At 49.5% G+C, this 21,891-nt stretch overlaps 1 long non-coding RNA gene and 1 pseudogene across 1 annotated transcript; both read right to left on the bottom strand.

Annotated features, from left to right (window-relative positions):
* Positions 1–21,891, bottom strand: part of LOC127925110 (RNA pseudouridylate synthase domain-containing protein 1-like) — a 70,295-nt pseudogene that overhangs the window by 3,435 nt on the left and 44,969 nt on the right.
* On the bottom strand, positions 3,596–21,741 carry LOC127925111 (uncharacterized). The gene is made up of 8 exons (XR_008119748.1): positions 21,719–21,741; positions 18,491–18,576; positions 16,022–17,638; positions 14,842–15,527; positions 12,043–13,810; positions 11,455–11,944; positions 9,886–10,917; positions 3,596–4,338 (listed from the first exon to the last, which is right to left on the bottom strand). It is a non-coding gene; the product is annotated as an uncharacterized LOC127925111 (long non-coding RNA).

The following is a 21,891-nucleotide window of genomic DNA, read 5'->3' as shown; positions in this document are numbered from 1 at the left end:
AGCTGTGAATGTGTTTACCTCCCGAACACTATATAGGCCTATCTGTGAATGTGTTTACCCACCGAACACTATGTGTGTGAGTGTGTGTGTGTGTGTGTGTGTGTGTGTGTGTGTGTGTGTGTGTGTGTGTGTGTGTGTGTGTGTGTGTGTGTGTGTGTGTACCTGTGAGAGGCTGCAGCATCACCTTGGTAACAGGGTCTCCATCATAATCTCCGTAGGCACGGTGAGCTGAGACTGACAGGGCTTGGGGTTCTCACAACCTGCAGAGAGACTCTCAATGAGACTGACAGGGCTTGGGTTCTCACAACCTGCAGAACTCTCACTAGGGCTTGGGGTCTCAATGAGAGAGACTCTCAATGAGACTGACAGGGCTTGGGGTTCTCACAACCTGCAGAGAGACTCTCAATGAGACTGACAGGGCTTGGGGTTCTCACAACCTGCAGAGAGACTCTCAATGAGACTGACAGGGCTTGGGGTTCTCACAACCTGCAGACTGGCAATGAGACTGACAGGGCTTGGGGTTCTCACAACCTGCAGACTGACAGGGCTTGGGGTTCTCACAACCTGCAGGCCTGACAGGGCTTGGGGTTCTCACAACCTGCAGAGAGACTCTCAATGAGACTGACAGGGCTTGGGTTCTCACAACCTGCAGAGAGACTCTCATGAGACTGACAGGGCTTGGGGTTCTCACAACCTGCAGAGAGACTCTCAATGAGACTGACAGGGCTTGGGGTTCTCACAACCTGCAGAGAGACTCTCAATGAGACTGACAGGGCTTGGGGTTCTCACAACCTGCAGAGAGACTCTCAATGAGACTGACAGGGCTTGGGGTTCTCACAACCTGCAGAGAGACTCTCAATGAGACTGACAGGGCTTGGGGTTCTCACAACCTGCAGAGAGACTCTCAATGAGACTGACAGGGCTTGGGGTTCTCACAACCTGCAGAGAGACTCTCAATGAGGGCTACTGACAGGGCTTGGGTTCTCACAACCTGCAGAGAGACTCTCAATGAGACTGACAGGGCTTGGGTTCTCACAACCTGCAGAGAGACTCTCAATGAGACTGACAGGGCTTGGGGTTCTCACAACCTGCAGAGAGACTCTCAATGAGACTGACAGGGCTTGGGGTTCTCACAACCTGCAGAGAGACTCTCAATGAGACTGACAGGGCTTGGGGTTCTCACAACCTGCAGAGAGACTCTCAATGAGACTGACAGGGCTTGGGGTTCTCACAACCTGCAGAGAGACTCTCAATGAGACTGACAGGGCTTGGGGGTTCTGCAGAGAACCTGGACTGAAGGCTTGCAGGACTCTCCTGCAGATGAGACTGACAGGGCTTGGGGTTCTCACAACCTGCAGAGAGACTCTCAATGAGACCGACAGGGCTTGGGGTTCTCACAACCTGCAGAGAGACTCTCAATGAGACTGACAGGGCTTGGGGTTCTCACAACCTGCAGAGAGACTCTCAATGAGACTGACAGGGCTTGGGGTTCTCACAACCTGCAGAGAGACTCTCAATGAGACTGACAGGGCTTGGGGTTCTCACAACCTGCAGAGAGACTCTCAATGAGACTGACAGGGCTTGGGGTTCTCACAACCTGCAGAGAGACTCTCAATGAGACTGACAGGGCTTGGGGTTCTCACAACCTGCAGAGAGACTCTCAATGAGACTGACAGGGCTTGGGGTTCTCACAACCTGCAGAGAGACTCTCAATGAGACTGACAGGGCTTGGGGTTCTCACAACCTGCAGAGAGACTCTCAATGAGACTGACAGGGCTTGGGGTTCTCACAACCTGCAGAGAGACTCTCAATGAGACTGACAGGGCTTGGGGTTCTCACAACCTGCAGAGAGACTCTCAATGAGACTGACAGGGCTTGGGGTTCTCACAACCTGCAGAGAGACTCTCAATGAGACTGACAGGGCTTGGGGTTCTCACAACCTGCAGAGAGACTCTCAATGAGACTGACAGGGCTTGGGGTTCTCACAACCTGCAGAGAGACTCTCAATGAGACTGACAGGGCTTGGGGTTCTCACAACCTGCAGAGAGACTCTCAATGAGACTGACAGGGCTTGGGGTTCTCACAACCTGCAGAGAGACTCTCAATGAGACTGACAGGGCTTGGGGTTCTCACAACCTGCAGAGAGACTCTCAATGAGACTGACAGGGCTTGGGGTTCTCACAACCTGCAGAGAGACTCTCAATGAGACTGACAGGGCTTGGGGTTCTCACAACCTGCAGAGAGACTCTCAATGAGACTGACAGGGCTTGGGGTTCTCACAACCTGCAGAGAGACTCTCAATGAGACTGACAGGGCTTGGGGTTCTCACAACCTGCAGAGAGACTCTCAATGAGACTGACAGGGCTTGGGGTTCTCACAACCTGCAGAGAGACTCTCAATGAGACTGACAGGGCTTGGGGTTCTCACAACCTGCAGAGAGACTCTCAATGAGACTGACAGGGCTTGGGGTTCTCACAACCTGCAGAGAGACTCTCAATGAGACCGACAGGGCTTGGGGTTCTCACAACCTGCAGAGAGACTCTCAATGAGACTGACAGGGCTTGGGGTTCTCACAACCTGCAGAGAGACTCAATGAGACCGACAGGGCTTGGGGTTCTCACAACCTGCAGAGAGACTCTCAATGAGACTGACAGGGCTTGGGGTTCTCACAACCTGCAGAGAGACTCTCAATGAGACCGACAGGGCTTGGGGTTCTCACAACCTGCAGAGAGACTCTCAATGAGACTGACAGGGCTTGGGGTTCTCACAACCTGCAGAGAGACTCTCAATGAGACTGACAGGGCTTGGGGTTCTCACAACCTGCAGAGAGACTCTCAATGAGACTGACAGGGCTTGGGGTTCTCACAACCTGCAGAGAGACTCTCAATGAGACTGACAGGGCTTGGGGTTCTCACAACCTGCAGAGAGACTCTCAATGAGACTGACAGGGCTTGGGGTTCTCACAACCTGCAGAGAGACTCTCAATGAGACTGACAGGGCTTGGGGTTCTCACAACCTGCAGAGAGACTCTCAATGAGACTGACAGGGCTTGGGGTTCTCACAACCTGCAGAGAGACTCTCAATGAGACTGACAGGGCTTGGGGTTCTCACAACCTGCAGAGAGACTCTCAATGAGACTGACAGGGCTTGGGGTTCTCACAACCTGCAGAGAGACTCTCAATGAGACTGACAGGGCTTGGGGTTCTCACAACCTGCAGAGAGACTCTCAATGAGACTGACAGGGCTTGGGGTTCTCACAACCTGCAGAGAGACTCTCAATGAGACTGACAGGGCTTGGGGTTCTCACAACCTGCAGAGAGACTCTCAATGAGACCGACAGGGCTTGGGGTTCTCACAACCTGCAGAGAGACTCTCAATGAGACTGACAGGGCTTGGGGTTCTCACAACCTGCAGAGAGACTCTCAATGAGACTGACAGGGCTTGGGGTTCTCACAACCTGCAGAGAGACTCTCAATGAGACTGACAGGGCTTGGGGTTCTCACAACCTGCAGAGAGACTCTCAATGAGACTGACAGGGCTTGGGGTTCTCACAACCTGCAGAGAGACTCTCAATGAGACTGACAGGGCTTGGGTTCTCACAACCTGCAGAGAGACTCTCAATGAGACTGACAGGGCTTGGGGTTCTCACAACCTGCAGAGAGACTCTCAATGAGACTGACAGGGCTTGGGGTTCTCACAACCTGCAGAGAGACTCTCAATGAGACCGACAGGGCTTGGGGTTCTCACAACCTGCAGAGAGACTCTCAATGAGACTGACAGGGCTTGGGGTTCTCACAACCTGCAGAGAGACTCTCAATGAGACTGACAGGGCTTGGGGTTCTCACAACCTGCAGAGAGACTCTCAATGAGACTGACAGGGCTTGGGGTTCTCACAACCTGCAGAGAGACTCTCAATGAGACTGACAGGGCTTGGGGTTCTCACAACCTGCAGAGAGACTCTCAATGAGACTGACAGGGCTTGGGGTTCTCACAACCTGCAGAGAGACTCTCAATGAGACTGACAGGGCTTGGGGTTCTCACAACCTGCAGAGAGACTCTCAATGAGACTGACAGGGCTTGGGGTTCTCACAACCTGCAGAGAGACTCTCAATGAGACCGACAGGGCTTGGGGTTCTCACAACCTGCAGAGAGACTCTCAATGAGACCGACAGGGCTTGGGGTTCTCACAACCTGCAGAGAGACTCTCAATGAGACCGACAGGGCTTGGGGTTCTCACAACCTGCAGAGAGACTCTCAATGAGACTGACAGGGCTTGGGGTTCTCACAACCTGCAGAGAGACTCTCAATGAGACCGACAGGGCTTGGGGTTCTCACAACCTGCAGAGAGACTCTCAATGAGACCGACAGGGCTTGGGGTTCTCACAACCTGCAGAGAGACTCTCAATGAGACTGACAGGGCTTGGGGTTCTCACAACCTGCAGAGAGACTCTCAATGAGACTGACAGGGCTTGGGGTTCTCACAACCTGCAGAGAGACTCTCAATGAGACTGACAGGGCTTGGGGTTCTCACAACCTGCAGAGAGACTCTCAATGAGACTGACAGGGCTTGGGGTTCTCACAACCTGCAGAGAGACTCTCAATGAGACCGACAGGGCTTGGGGTTCTCACAACCTGCAGAGAGACTCTCAATGAGACTGACAGGGCTTGGGGTTCTCACAACCTGCAGAGAGACTCTCAATGAGACTGACAGGGCTTGGGGTTCTCACAACCTGCAGAGAGACTCTCAATGAGACTGACAGGGCTTGGGGTTCTCACAACCTGCAGAGAGACTCTCAATGAGACTGACAGGGCTTGGGGTTCTCACAACCTGCAGAGAGACTCTCAATGAGACTGACAGGGCTTGGGGTTCTCACAACCTGCAGAGAGACTCTCAAAAAAAAAAAAAAAAAAAAAAACCTGGATAACACTCGCCAGCCCAGCTTCCCTGCCCATCCACCGCTGCCCCCTGGACACTGATTTCTTGGCTACATAGCTGACGCACGCTGGACTGTCCATTAATCACGGTACCCCATTCTGCTTGTTTGTTTATCTGTCGGCCCAGTTGCCTAGTCAACGCCATTTTACCTGCTGTTTGTTGTGCTAGCTGATTAGCCTCGCCTACTGTTTTTAGCTAGCTTTCCCAATTCAACACCTGTGATTACTGTATGCCTCGCTGTATGTCTCTCCCAAATGTCAATATGCCTTGTATACTGTTGTTCAGGTTAGTTATCATTGTTTTAGTTCACAATGGAGCCCCTAGATCCACTCTGCATACCCCTGTTACCTCCTTTGTCCCACCCCCACACATGCGGTGACCTCACCCATTACAACCAGCATGTCCAGAGATACAACCTCTCTCATCATCACCCAGTGCCTGGGCTTACCTCCGCTGTACCCGCACCCCACCATACCCCTGTCTGCGCATTATGCCCTGAATATATTCTACCATGCCCAGAAACCTGCTCCTCTTATCCTCTGCCCCCAACGCTCTAGGCGACCAGTTTTGATAGCCTTTAGCCGCACCCTCATACTACTCCTTCTCTGTTCCGCGGGTGATGTGGAGGTAAACCCAGGCCCTGCATGCCCCCAGGTACCCTCATTTGTTGACTTCTGTGATCGAAAAAGTCTTGGTTTTATGCATGTCAACATCAGAAGCCTCCTCCCTAAGTTTGTTTTACTCACTGCTTTAGCACACTCTGCTAACCCTGATGTCCTTGCCGTGTCTGAATCCTGGCTCAGGAAGGCCACCAAAAATTCAGAGATTTCCATACCCAACTATAACATCTTCCGTCAAGATAGAACTGCCAAAGGGGCGGAGTCGCAGTCTACTGCAGAGATAGCCTGCAAAGTAATGTCATACTTTCCAGGTCCATACCCAAACAGTTTGAACTACTAATTTTGAAAATTACTCTCTCCAGAAACAAGTCTATCACTGTTGCCGCCTGCTACCGACCCCGTCAGCTCCCAGCTGCGCCCTGGACACCATTTGTGAATTGATCGCCCCCATCTAGCTTCAGAGTTTGTTCTGTTAGGTGACCTAAACTGGGATATGCTTAACACCCCGGCAGTCCTACAATCTAAGCTAGATGCCCTCAATCTCACTCAAATCATCAAGGAACCCACCAGGTACAACCCTAACTCTGTAAACAAGGGCACCCTCATAGACGTCATCCTGACCAACTGGCCCTCCAAATATACCTCCGCTGTCTTCAACCAGGATCTCAGCGATCACTGCCTCATCGCCTGTATCCGCCACGGAGCCGCAGTCAAGCGACCACCCCTCATCACTGTCAAACGCTCCCTAAAACACTTCTGTGAGCAGGCCTTTCTAATCGACCTGGCCCGTGTATCCTGGAAGGACATTGACCTCATCCGTCAGTTGAGGATGCCTGGTCATTCTTTAAAAGTAACTTCCTCACCATTTTAGATAAGCATGCTCCGTTCAAAAAATGCAGAACCAAGAACAGATACAGCCCTTGGTTCCTCCAGACCTGACTGCCCTCGACCAGCACAAAAACATCCTGTGGCGGACTGCAATAGCATCGAATAGCCCCCGTGATATGCAACTGTTCAGGAAGTCAGGAACCAATACACGCAGTCAGTCAGGAAAGCTAAGGCCAGCTTCTTCAGGCAGAAGTTTGCATCCTGTAGCTCCAACTCCAAAAAGTTCTGGGACACTGTGAAGTCCATGGAGAACAAGAGCACCTCCTCCCAGCTGCCCACTGCACTGAGGCTAGGAAACACGGTCTCCACCGATAAATCCATGATTATCGAAAACTTCAATAAGCACTTCTCAACGGCTGGCCATGCCTTCCGCCTGGCTACTCCAACCTCGGCCAACAGCTCCGCCCCCCGTAGTTCCTCACCCAAGCCTCTCCAGGTTCTCCTTTACCCAAATCCAGATAGCAGATGTTCTGAAAGAGCTGCAAAACCTTGACCCGTACAAATCAGCTGGGCTTGACAATCTGGACCCGCTATTTCTGAAACTATCTGCCGCCATTATCGCAACCCCTATTACCAGCCTGTTCAACCTCTCTTTCATATCGTCTGAGATCCCCAAGGATTGGAAAGCTGCCGCAGTCATCCCCCTCTTCAAGGGGAGACACCCTGGACCCAAACTGCTATAGACCTATATCCATCCTGCCCTGCCTATCTAAGGTCTTGAAAGCCAAGTCAACAAACAGGTCACTGACCATCTCGAATCCCACCGTACCTTCTCCGCTGTGCAATCTGGTTTCCGAGCCGGTCACGGGTGCACCTCAGCCACACTCAAGGTACTAAATGATATCATAACCGCCATCGATAAAAGACAGTACTGTGCAGCCGTCTTCATCGACCTCGCCAAGGCTTTCGACTCTGTCAATCACCAAATTCTTATCGGCAGACTCAACAGCCTCGGTTTTTCGGATGACTGCCTTGCCTGGTTCACCAATTACTTTGCAGACAGAGTTCAGTGTGTCAAATCGGAGGGCATGCTGTCCGGTCCTCTGGCAGTCTCTATGGGGGTGCCACAGGGTTCAATTCTCGGGCCGACTCTTTTCTCTGTATATATCAATGATGTTGCTCTTGCTGCGGGCGATTCCCTGATCCACCTCTACGCAGGCGACACCATTCTATATACTTTCGGCCCGTCATTGGACACTGTGCTATCCAACCTCCAAACGAGCTTCAATGCCATACAGCACTCCTTCCGTGGCCTCCAACTGCTCTTAAACGCGAGTAAAACCAAATGCATGCTTTTCAACCGATCGCTGCCTGCACCCGCATGCCCGACTAGCATCACCACCCTGGATGGTTCCAACCTTGAATATGTGGACATCTATAAGTACCTAGGTGTCTGGCTAGACTGCAAACTCTCCTTCCAGACTCACATCAAACATCTCCAATCAAAAATCAAATCCAGAGTCGGCTTTCTATTCCGCAACAAAGCCTCCTTCACCCACGCTGCCAAGCTTACCTAGTAAAACTGACTATCCTACCGATCCTCGACTTCGGCGATGTCATCTACAAAATGGCTTCCAACACTCTACTCAGCAAACTGGATGCAGTCTATCACAGTGCCATCCGTTTTGTCACTAAAGCACCTTATACCACCCACCACTGCGACTTGTATGCTCTAGTCGGCTGGCCCTCACTACATATTCGTCGCCAGACCCACTGGCTCAGGTCATCTACAAGTCCATGCTAGGTAAAGCTCCGCCTTATCTCAGTTCACTGGTCACGATGGCAACACCCATCCGTAGCACGCGCTCCAGCAGGTGTATCTCACTGATCATCCCTAAAGCCAACACCTCATTTGGCCGCCTTTCGTTCCAGTACTCTGCTGCCTGTGACTGGAACGAATTGCAAAAATCGCTGAAGTTGGAGACTTTTATCTCCCTCACCAACTTCAAACATCAGCTATCCGAGCAGCTAACCGATCGCTGCAGCTGTACATAGTCTATTGGTAAATAGCTCACCCTTTTTCACCTACCTCATTCCCATACTGTTTTTATACTGTTTTTATTTATTTACTTTTCTGCTCTTTTGCACACCAATATCTCTACCTGTACATGCCCATCTGATCATTTATCACTCCAGTGTTAATCTGCAAAATTGTATTATTCGCCTACCTCCTCATGCCTTTTGCACACATTGTATATAGACTGCCCATTTTTTTCTACTGTGTTATTGACTTGCTAATTGTTTACTCCATGTGTAACTCTGTGTTGTCTGTTCACACTGCTATGCTTTATCTTGGCCAGGTCGCAGTTGCAAATGAGAACTTGTTCTCAACTAGCCTACCTGGTTAAATAAAGGTGAAATAAAAATAAATAAAATAAAAATGAGACTGACAGGGCTTGGGGTTCTCACAACCTGCAGAGAGACTCTCAATGAGACTGACAGGGCTTGGGGTTCTCACAACCTGCAGAGAGACTCTCAATGAGACCGACAGGGCTTGGGGTTCTCACAACCTGCAGAGAGACTCTCAATGAGACCGACAGGGCTTGGGGTTCTCACAACCTGCAGAGAGACTCTCAATGAGACCGACAGGGCTTGGGGTTCTCACAACCTGCAGAGAGACTCTCAATGAGACTGACAGGGCTTGGGGTTCTCACAACCTGCAGAGAGACTCTCAATGAGACTGACAGGGCTTGGGGTTCTCACAACCTGCAGAGAGACTCTCAATGAGACCGACAGGGCTTGGGGTTCTCACAACCTGCAGAGAGACTCTCAATGAGACTGACAGGGCTTGGGGTTCTCACAACCTGCAGAGAGACTCTCAATGAGACTGACAGGGCTTGGGGTTCTCACAACCTGCAGAGAGACTCTCAATGAGACCGACAGGGCTTGGGGTTCTCACAACCTGCAGAGAGACTCTCAATGAGACTGACAGGGCTTGGGGTTCTCACAACCTGCAGAGAGACTCTCAATGAGACCGACAGGGCTTGGGGTTCTCACAACCTGCAGAGAGACTCTCAATGAGACTGACAGGGCTTGGGGTTCTCACAACCTGCAGAGAGACTCTCAATGAGACTGACAGGGCTTGGGGTTCTCACAACCTGCAGAGAGACTCTCAATGAGACCGACAGGGCTTGGGGTTCTCACAACCTGCAGAGAGACTCTCAATGAGACTGACAGGGCTTGGGGTTCTCACAACCTGCAGAGAGACTCTCAATGAGACTGACAGGGCTTGGGGTTCTCACAACCTGCAGAGAGACTCTCAATGAGACTGACAGGGCTTGGGGTTCTCACAACCTGCAGAGAGACTCTCAATGAGACTGACAGGGCTTGGGGTTCTCACAACCTGCAGAGAGACTCTCAATGAGACTGACAGGGCTTGGGGTTCTCACAACCTGCAGAGAGACTCTCAATGAGACTGACAGGGCTTGGGGTTCTCACAACCTGCAGAGAGACTCTCAATGAGACCGACAGGGCTTGGGGTTATCACAACCTGCAGAGAGACTCTCAATGAGACTGACAGGGCTTGGGGTTCTCACAACCTGCAGAGAGACTCTCAATGAGACTGACAGGGCTTGGGGTTCTCACAACCTGCAGAGAGACTCTCAATGAGACCGACAGGGCTTGGGGTTCTCACAACCTGCAGAGAGACTCTCAATGAGACCGACAGGGCTTGGGGTTCTCACAACCTGCAGAGAGACTCTCAATGAGACTGACAGGGCTTGGGGTTCTCACAACCTGCAGAGAGACTGGCAATGAGACCGACAGGGCTTGGGGTTCTCACAACCTGCAGAGAGACTCTCAATGAGACTGACAGGGCTTGGGGTTCTCACAACCTGCAGAGAGACTCTCAATGAGACTGACAGGGCTTGGGGTTCTCACAACCTGCAGAGAGACTGGCAATGAGACTGACAGGGCTTGGGGTTCTCACAACCTGCAGAGAGACTCTCAATGAGACTGACAGGGCTTGGGGTTCTCACAAACTGCAGAGAGACTCTCAATGAGACCGACAGGGCTTGGGGTTCTCACAACCTGCAGAGAGACTGGCAATGATGAGACTGACAGGGCTTGGGGTTATCACAACCTGCAGAGAGACTCTCAATGAGACTGACAGGGCTTGGGGTTCTCACAACCTGCAGAGAGACTGGCAATGAGACTGACAGGGCTTGGGGTTCTCACAACCTGCAGAGAGACTGGCAATGAGACTGACAGGGCTTGGGGTTCTCACAACCTGCAGAGAGACTCTCAATGAGACTGACAGGGCTTGGGGTTCTCACAACCTGCAGAGAGACTCTCAATGAGACCGACAGGGCTTGGGGTTCTCACAACCTGCAGAGAGACTCTCAATGAGACCGACAGGGCTTGGGGTTCTCACAACCTGCAGAGAGACTCTCAATGAGACTGACAGGGCTTGGGGTTCTCACAACCTGCAGAGAGACTCTCAATGAGACTGACAGGGTTTGGGGTTCTCACAACCTGCAGAGAGACTCTCAATGAGACCGACAGGGCTTGGGGTTCTCACAACCTGCAGAGACTCTCAATGAGACTGACAGGGCTTGGGGTTCTCACAACCTGCAGAGAGACTCTCAATGAGACTGACAGGGCTTGGGGTTCTCACAACCTGCAGAGAGACTCTCAATGAGACCGACAGGGCTTGGGGTTCTCACAACCTGCAGAGAGACTGGCAATGAGACTGACAGGGCTTGGGGTTCTCACAACCTGCAGAGAGACTCTCAATGAGACCGACAGGGCTTGGGGTTCTCACAACCTGCAGAGAGACTCTCAATGAGACTGACAGGGCTTGGGGTTCTCACAACCTGCAGAGAGACTCTCAATGAGACTGACAGGGCTTGGGGTTCTCACAACCTGCAGAGAGACTCTCAATGAGACTGATAGGGCTTGGGGTTCTCACAACCTGCAGAGAGACTCTCAATGAGACCGACAGGGCTTGGGGTTCTCACAACCTGCAGAGAGACTCTCAATGAGTCTGACAGGGCTTGGGGTTCTCACAACCTGCAGAGAGACTCTCAATGAGATTGACAGGGCTTGGGGTTCTCACAACCTGCAGAGAGACTCTCAATGAGACTGACAGGGCTTGGGGTTCTCACAACCTGCAGAGAGACTCTCAATGAGACTGACAGGGCTTGGGGTTCTCACAACCTGCAGAGAGACTCTCAATGAGACTGACAGGGCTTGGGGTTCTCACAACCTGCAGAGAGACTCTCAATGAGACTGACAGGGCTTGGGGTTCTCACAACCTGCAGAGAGACTCTCAATGAGACAGACAGGGCTTGGGGTTCTCACAACCTGCAGAGAGACTCTCAATGAGACTGACAGGGCTTGGGGTTCTCACAACCTGCAGAGAGACTCTCAATGAGACTGACAGGGCTTGGGGTTCTCACAACCTGCAGAGAGACTCTCAATGAGACTGACAGGGCTTGGGGTTCTCACAACCTGCAGAGAGACTGGCAATGAGACTGACAGGGCTTGGGGTTCTCACAACCTGCAGAGAGACTCTCAATGAGACTGACAGGGCTTGGGGTTCTCACAACCTGCAGAGAGACTCGCAATGAGACTGACAGGGCTTGGGGTTCTCACAACCTGCAGAGAGACTGGCAATGAGACTGACAGGGCTTGGGGTTCTCACAACCTGCAGAGAGACTCTCAATGAGACTGACAGGGCTTGGGGTTCTCACAACCTGCAGAGAGACTCTCAATGAGACTGACAGGGCTTGGGGTTCTCACAACCTGCAGAGAGACTCTCAATGAGACTGACAGGGCTTGGGGTTCTCACAACCTGCAGAGAGACTGGCAATGAGACTGACAGGGCTTGGGGTTCTCACAACCTGCAGAGAGACTCTCAATGAGACTGACAGGGCTTGGGGTTCTCACAACCTGCAGAGAGACTCTCAATGAGACCGACAGGGCTTGGGGTTCTCACAACCTGCAGAGAGACTCTCAATGAGACTGACAGGGCTTGGGGTTCTCACAACCTGCAGAGAGACTCTCAATGAGACTGACAGGGCTTGGGGTTCTCACAACCTGCAGAGAGACTCTCAATGAGACTGACAGGGCTTGGGGTTCTCACAACCTGCAGAGAGACTCTCAATGAGACTGACAGGGCTTGGGGTTCTCACAACCTGCAGAGAGACTCTCAATGAGACTGACAGGGCTTGGGGTTCTCACAACCTGCAGAGAGACTCTCAATGAGACTGACAGGGCTTGGGGTTCTCACAACCTGCAGAGAGACTCTCAATGAGACTGACAGGGCTTGGGGTTCTCACAACCTGCAGAGAGACTCTCAATGAGACCGACAGGGCTTGGGGTTCTCACAACCTGCAGAGAGACTGGCAATGAGACTGACAGGGCTTGGGGTTCTCACAACCTGCAGAGAGACTCTCAATGAGACTGACAGGGCTTGGGGTTCTCACAACCTGCAGAGAGACTCTCAATGAGACCGACAGGGCTTGGGGTTCTCACAACCTGCAGAGAGACTCTCAATGAGACTGACAGGGCTTGGGGTTCTCACAACCTGCACAGAGAGACTCTCAATGAGACTGACAGGGCTTGGGGTTCTCACAACCTGCACAGAGAGACTCTCAATGAGACTGACAGGGCTTGGGGTTCTCACAACCTGCAGAGAGACTCTCAATGAGACCGACAGGGCTTGGGGTTCTCACAACCTGCAGAGAGACTGGCAATGAGACTGACAGGGCTTGGGGTTCTCACAACCTGCAGAGAGACTCTCAATGAGACCGACAGGGCTTGGGGTTCTCACAACCTGCAGAGAGACTCTCAATGAGACTGACAGGGCTTGGGGTTCTCACAACCTGCAGAGAGACTCTCAATGAGACTGACAGGGCTTGGGGTTCTCACAACCTGCAGAGAGACTCTCAATGAGACTGACAGGGCTTGGGGTTCTCACAACCTGCAGAGAGACTCTCAATGAGACCGACAGGGCTTGGGGTTCTCACAACCTGCAGAGAGACTCTCAATGAGACCGACAGGGCTTGGGGTTCTCACAACCTGCAGAGAGACTCTCAATGAGACTGACAGGGCTTGGGGTTCTCACAACCTGCAGAGAGACTCTCAATGAGACCGACAGGGCTTGGGGTTCTCACAACCTGCAGAGAGACTCTCAATGAGACCGACAGGGCTTGGGGTTCTCACAACCTGCAGAGAGACTCTCAATGAGACCGACAGGGCTTGGGGTTCTCACAACCTGCAGAGAGACTCTCAATGAGACTGACAGGGCTTGGGGTTCTCACAACCTGCAGAGAGACTCTCAATGAGACTGACAGGGCTTGGGGTTCTCACAACCTGCAGAGAGACTGGCAATGAGACTGACAGGGCTTGGGGTTCTCACAACCTGCAGAGAGACTCTCAATGAGACCGACAGGGCTTGGGGCTCTCACAACCTGCAGAGAGACTCTCAATGAGACCGACAGGGCTTGGGGTTCTCACAACCTGCAGAGAGACTCTCAATGAGACTGACAGGGCTTGGGGTTCTCACAACCTGCAGAGAGACTCTCAATGAGACCGACAGGGCTTGGGGTTCTCACAACCTGCAGAGAGACTCTCAATGAGACTGACAGGGCTTGGGGTTCTCACAACCTGCAGAGAGACTCTCAATGAGACTGACAGGGCTTGGGGTTCTCACAACCTGCAGAGAGACTCTCAATGAGACTGACAGGGCTTGGGGTTCTCACAACCTGCAGAGAGACTCTCAATGAGACCGACAGGGCTTGGGGTTCTCACAACCTGCAGAGAGACTCTCAATGAGACTGACAGGGCTTGGGGTTCTCACAACCTGCAGAGAGACTCTCAATGAGACTGACAGGGCTTGGGGTTCTCACAACCTGCAGAGAGACTCTCAATGAGACTGACAGGGCTTGGGGTTCTCACAACCTGCAGAGAGACTCTCAATGAGACTGACAGGGCTTGGGGTTCTCACAACCTGCAGAGAGACTCTCAATGAGACTGACAGGGCTTGGGGTTCTCACAACCTGCAGAGAGACTCTCAATGAGACCGACAGGGCTTGGGGTTCTCACAACCTGCAGAGAGACTGGCAATGAGACTGACAGGGCTTGGGGTTATCACAACCTGCAGAGAGACTCTCAATGAGACTGACGGGGCTTGGGGTTCTCACAACCTGCAGAGAGACTCTCAATGAGACCGACAGGGCTTGGGGTTCTCACAACCTGCAGAGAGACTCTCAATGAGACTGACAGGGCTTGGGGTTCTCACAACCTGCACAGAGAGACTCTCAATGAGACTGACAGGGCTTGGGGTTCTCACAACCTGCAGAGAGACTCTCAATGAGACTGACAGGGCTTGGGGTTCTCACAACCTGCAGAGAGACTCTCAATGAGACCGACAGGGCTTGGGGTTCTCACAACCTGCAGAGAGACTGGCAATGAGACTGACAGGGCTTGGGGTTCTCACAACCTGCAGAGAGACTCTCAATGAGACCGACAGGGCTTGGGGTTCTCACAACCTGCAGAGAGACTCTCAATGAGACTGACAGGGCTTGGGGTTCTCACAACCTGCAGAGAGACTCTCAATGAGACTGACAGGGCTTGGGGTTCTCACAACCTGCAGAGAGACTCTCAATGAGACTGACAGGGCTTGGGGTTCTCACAACCTGCAGAGAGACTCTCAATGAGACCGACAGGGCTTGGGGTTCTCACAACCTGCAGAGAGACTCTCAATGAGACCGACAGGGCTTGGGGTTCTCACAACCTGCAGAGAGACTCTCAATGAGACTGACAGGGCTTGGGGTTCTCACAACCTGCAGAGAGACTCTCAATGAGACCGACAGGGCTTGGGGTTCTCACAACCTGCAGAGAGACTCTCAATGAGACCGACAGGGCTTGGGGTTCTCACAACCTGCAGAGAGACTCTCAATGAGACCGACAGGGCTTGGGGTTCTCACAACCTGCAGAGAGACTCTCAATGAGACTGACAGGGCTTGGGGTTCTCACAACCTGCAGAGAGACTCTCAATGAGACTGACAGGGCTTGGGGTTCTCACAACCTGCAGAGAGACTGGCAATGAGACTGACAGGGCTTGGGGTTCTCACAACCTGCAGAGAGACTCTCAATGAGACCGACAGGGCTTGGGGTTCTCACAACCTGCAGAGAGACTCTCAATGAGACCGACAGGGCTTGGGGTTCTCACAACCTGCAGAGAGACTCTCAATGAGACTGACAGGGCTTGGGGTTCTCACAACCTGCAGAGAGACTCTCAATGAGACCGACAGGGCTTGGGGTTCTCACAACCTGCAGAGAGACTCTCAATGAGACTGACAGGGCTTGGGGTTCTCACAACCTGCAGAGAGACTCTCAATGAGACTGACAGGGCTTGGGGTTCTCACAACCTGCAGAGAGACTCTCAATGAGACTGACAGGGCTTGGGGTTCTCACAACCTGCACAGAGAGACTCTCAATGAGACTGACAGGGCTTGGGGTTCTCACAACCTGCACAGAGAGACTCTCAATGAGACTGACAGGGCTTGGGGTTCTCACAACCTGCAGAGAGACTCTCAATGAGACCGACAGGGCTTGGGGTTCTCACAACCTGCAGAGAGACTCTCAATGAGACTGACAGGGCTTGGGGTTCTCACAACCTGCAGAGAGACTCTCAATGAGACTGACAGGGCTTGGGGTTCTCACAACCTGCAGAGAGACTGGCAATGAGACTGACAGGGCTTGGGGTTCTCACAACCTGCAGAGAGACTCTCAATGAGACTGACAGGGCTTGGGGTTCTCACAAACTGCAGAGAGACTCTCAATGAGACCGACAGGGCTTGGGGTTCTCACAACCTGCAGAGAGACTGGCAATGATGAGACTGACAGGGCTTGGGGTTATCACAACCTGCAGAGAGACTCTCAATGAGACTGACAGGGCTTGGGGTTCTCACAACCTAGAGAGAGACTCTCAATGAGACTGACAGGGCTTGGGGTTCTCACAACCTGCATAGAGACTGGCAATGAGGCTGACGGGGCTTGGGGTTCTCACAACCTGCAGAGAGACTGGCAATGAGGCTGACAGATCTAGAACTAAAATTTCTCCGTGCATTTGGTCAGTAACCTGCAGAGAGACATGCTGTCAGTGAGAGTGACAGATCTAGAACTAACATTTCTATGTGAATTTGGTCGGTAAAGAGAGACTTGCTGTCAGTGAGAGTGACAGATCTAGAACTAACATGAACTGGGCGCCGTACCTCTGTGAGCTAACCTCACCTCTGTGAGCTAACCTCACCTCTGTGAGCTAACCTTACCACTATCACTGTGAGCTAACTGTACCTCTGTGAGCTAGCCTTACCACTACCTCTGTGAGCTAGCCTTACCACTACCACTGTGAGCTAACTGTACCTCTGTGAGCTAACCTCACCTCTGTGAGCTAACCTCACCTCTGTGAGCTAGCCTTACCACTACCACTGTGAGCTAACTGTACCTCGGTGAGCTAACCTTACCACTACCACTGTGAGCTAACCTCACCTCTGTGAGCTAACCTCACCTCTGTGAGCTAGCCTTACCACTACCACTGTGAGCTAACTGTACCTCTGTGAGCTAACCTCACCTCTGGGAGCTAACCTCACCTCTGTGAGCTAGCCTTACCACTACCTCTGTGAGCTAACCTCACCTCTGTGAGCTAGCCTTACCACTACCACTGTGAGCTAACTGTACCTCGGTGAGCTAACCTTACCACTACCACTGTGAGCTAACCTCACCACTGTGAGCTAACTGTACCTCTGTGAGCTAACCTCACCTCTGTGAGCTAACCGTACCTCTGTGAGCTAACCTCACCTCGGTGAGCCATGTCATTACCTGGTACTCCCTGTATAAAGCCATGTTATTACCTGTATATAGTCATGTTATTACCTGGTACTCCCTGTATATAGCCATGTTATTACCTGGTACTCCCTGTATATAACCAAGTTATTACCTGGTACTCCCTGTATATAGCCATGTTATTACCTGGTACTTCCTGTATATAGCCATGTTATTACCTGTATATAACCATGTTATTACCTGGTACTCCCTGTATATAACCATGTTATTACCTGGTACTTCCTGTATATAGCCATGTTATTACCTGTATATAGCCATGTTATTACCTGGTACTCCCTGTATATAACCGTGTTATTACCTGGTACTTCCTGTATATAACCATGTTATTACCTGGTACTTCCTGTATATAGCCATGTTATTACCTGTATATAGCCATGTTATTACCTGGTACTCCCTGTATATAACCATGTTATTACCTGGTACTTCCTGTATATAGCCATGTTATTACCTGTATATAGCCATGTTATTACCTGGTACTTCCTGTATATAGCCATGTTATTACCTGTATATAACCATGTTATTACCTGGTACTTCCTGTATATCACCATGTTATTACCTGGTACTTCCTGTATATAGCCATGTTATTACCTGGTACTCCCTGTATATAGCCATGTTATTACCTGGTACTCCCTGTATATAGCCATGTTATTACCTGGTACTCCCTGTATATAACCATGTTATTACCTGGTACTCCCTGTATATCACCATGTTATTACCTGGTACTTCCTGTATATAGCCATGTTATTACCTGGTACTCCCTGTATATAGCCATGTTATTACCTGGTACTTCCTGTATATAGCCATGTTATTACCTCCCTGTATATAGCCATGTTATTACCTGGTACTCCCTGTATATAGCCATGTTATTACCTCCCTGTATATAGCCATGTTATTACCTGGTACTTCCTGTATATAGCCATGTTATTACCTCCCTGTATATAGCCATGTTATTACCTGGTACTCCCTGTATATAGCCATGTTATTACCTGGTACTCCCTGTATATAGCCATGTTATTACCTCCCTGTATATAGCCATGTTATTACCTGGTACTCCCTGTATATAGCCATGTTATTACCTGCCTGTATATAGCCATGTTATTACCTGGTACTTCCTGTATATAGCCATGTTATTACCTCCCTGTATATAGCCATGTTATTACCTGGTACTTCCTGTATATAGCCATGTTATTACCTGTATATAACCATGTTATTACCTGGTACTCCCTGTATATAACCATGTTATTACCTGGTACTCCCTGTATATAGCCATGTTATTACCTGGTACTCCCTGTATATAACCATGTTATTACCTGGTACTCCCTGTATATAACCATGTTATTACCTGGTACTCCCTGTATATAACCATGTTATTACCTGGTACTCCCTGTATATAGCCATGTTATTACCTGGTACTCCTGTATATAACCATGTTATTACCTGGTACTCCTGTATATAACCATGTTATTACCTGGTACTCCTGTATATAACCATGTTATTACCTGGTACTCCTGTATATAACCATGTTTACCTGGTACTCCCTGTATATAACCATGTTATTACCTGGTACCCCCTGTATATAACCATGTTATTACCTGGTACTCCCTGTATATAACCATGTTATTACCTGGTACTCCTGTATATAACCATGTTATTACCTGGTACTCCCTGTATATAACCATGTTATTACCTGGTACTCCCTGTATATAACCATGTTATTACCTGGTACTCCCTGTATATAACCATATTACCTGGTACTCCCTGTATATAACCATGTTATTACCTGGTACTCCCTGTATATAACCATGTTATTACCTGGTGCTCCCTGTATATATATAGCCATGTTATTACCTGGTACTCCCTGCCTCAACAGGAATTACGCAGGTCCCCTGTAATCCAGGCACTTGTCATCTCCCGTCTGGATTACTGCAACTGTTATGTTGGCTGGGCTCCCTGCCTGTGCCATTAAACCCTACAACTCATCCAGAACGCCGCAGCTCGTCTGGTGTTCAACCTTCCCAAGTTCTCTCACGTCACCCCGCTCCTCCGCTCTCTCCACTGGCTTCCAGTTGAAGCTCGCATCCGCTACAAGACCATGGTGCTTGCCTACGGAGCTGTGAGGGAACGGCACCTCAGTACCTCCAGGCTCTGATCAGGCCCTACACCCAAACAAGGGCACTGCGTTCATCCACCTCTGGCCTGCTCGCCTCCCTACCACTGAGGAAGTACAGTTCCTGCTCAGCCCAGTCAAAACTGTATATAGCCATGTTATTTCCTGTATATAGCCATGTTGTTACCTGGTACTCTCTGTATATAACCATGTTATTACCTGGTACTTCCTGTATATAGCCATGTTATTACCTGGTACTTCCTGTATATAGCCATGTTGTTTGTTACCTGGTACTCTCTGTATATAACCATGTTATTACCTGGTACTTCCTGTATATAGCCATGTTATTACCTGGTACTCTCTGTATATAACCATGTTATTATCTGGTACTCCCTGTATATAGCCATGTTATTACCTGGTACTCCTGTATATAACCATGTTATTACTGGTACTCCCTGTATATAACCATGTTATTACCTGGTACTCCCTGTATATAACCATGTTATTACCTGGTACCCCTGTATATAGCCATGTTATTACCTGGTACTCCCTGTATATAGCCATGTTATTACCTCCCTGTATATAACCATGTTATTACCTGGTACTCCCTGTATATAGCCATGTTATTACCTGGTACTCCCTGTATATAGCCATGTTATTACCTGGTATATAGCCATGTTATTACCTGGTATGTGTATATAGCCATGTTATTACCTGTATATAACCATGTTATTACCTGGTACTGTATATAACCATGTTATTACCTGGTACTCCCTGTATATAGCCATGTTATTACCTGTATATAACCATGTTATTACCTGGTACTCCTGTATATAACCATGTTATTACCTGGTACTCCTGTATATAGCCATGTTATTACCTGGTACTCCCTGTATATACCATGTTATTACCTGGTACTCCCTGTATATAACCATGTTATTACCTGGTACTCCCTGTATATAACCATGTTATTACCTGGTACTCCCTGTATATAGCCATGTTATTATGGTACTCCCTGTATATAGCCATGTTATTACCTGTATATAGCCATGTTACCTGGTACTGTATATAACCATGTTATTACCTGGTACTCCCTGTATATAACCATGTTATTACCTCCCATGTATATAGCCATGTTATTACCTGGTACTCCTGTATATAGCCATGTTATTACCTGGTACTCCTGTATATAACCATGTTATTACCTGGTACTCCTGTATATAACCATGTTATTACCTGGTACTCCCTGTATATAACCATGTTATTACCTGGTACTCCCTGTATATAGCCATGTTATTACCTGGTACTCCCTGTATATAGCCATGTTATTACCTGGTACTCCTGTATATAACCATGTTATTACCTGGTACTCCTGTATATAACCATGTTATTACCTGGTACTCCCTGTATATAGCCATGTTATTACCTGGTACTCCCTGTATATAGCCATGTTATTACCTGGTACTCCTGTATATAACCATGTTATTACCTCCTGTATATAGCCATGTTATTACCTGGTACTCCCTGTATATAACCATGTTATTACCTGGTACTCCTGTATATAGCCATGTTATTACCTGGTACTCCCTGTATATAGCCATGTTATTACCTGGTACTCCCTGTATATAGCCATGTTATTACCTGGTACTCCTGTATATAGCCATGTTATTACCTGGTACTCCCTGTATATAGCCATGTTATTACCTGGTACTCCCTGTATATAGCCATGTTATTACCTCCCTGTATATAGCCATGTTATTACCTGGTACTCCCTGTATATAGCCATGTTATTACCTCCTGTATATAGTCATGTTATTACCTGGTACTCCCTGTATATAACCATGTTATTACCTGGTACTCCCTGTATATAACCATGTTATTACCTCCCTGTATATAGCCATGTTATTACCTGATACTGTATATAACCATGTTATTACCTGGTACTCCCTGTATATAGCCATGTTATTACCTGGTACTCCCTGTATATAGCCATGTTATTACCTGGTACTCCCTGTATATAGCCATGTTATTACCTGGTACTCCCTGTATATAGCCATGTTATTACCTGGTACTCCCTGTATATAACCATGTTATTACCTGGTACTCCCTGTATATAACCATGTTATTACCTGGTACCCTGTATATAACCATGTTATTACCTGGTACTCCCTGTATATAGCCATGTTATTACCTGGTACTCCCTGTATATAGCCATGTTATTACCTGGTACTCCCTGTATATAGCCATGTTATTACCTCCCTGTATATAACCATGTTATTACCTGGTACTCCCTGTATATAACCATGTTATTACCTCCCTGTATATAGCCATGTTATTACCTCCCTGTATATAGCCATGTTATTACCTGGTACTCCCTGTATATAGCCATGTTATTACCTGGTACTCCCTGTATATAGCCATGTTAGTACCTGGTACTCCTGTATATAGCCATGTTATTACCTCCCTGTATATAGCCATGTTATTAC

Source organism: Oncorhynchus keta, unplaced genomic scaffold (assembly GCF_023373465.1).
Source record: "Oncorhynchus keta strain PuntledgeMale-10-30-2019 unplaced genomic scaffold, Oket_V2 Un_contig_5129_pilon_pilon, whole genome shotgun sequence".
NCBI classification, from domain to species: Eukaryota; Metazoa; Chordata; class Actinopteri; order Salmoniformes; family Salmonidae; genus Oncorhynchus; species Oncorhynchus keta.
The sequence above is the reverse complement of the archived record's forward strand: the minus strand, read 5'-3'. Positions and strand labels throughout refer to the sequence as shown.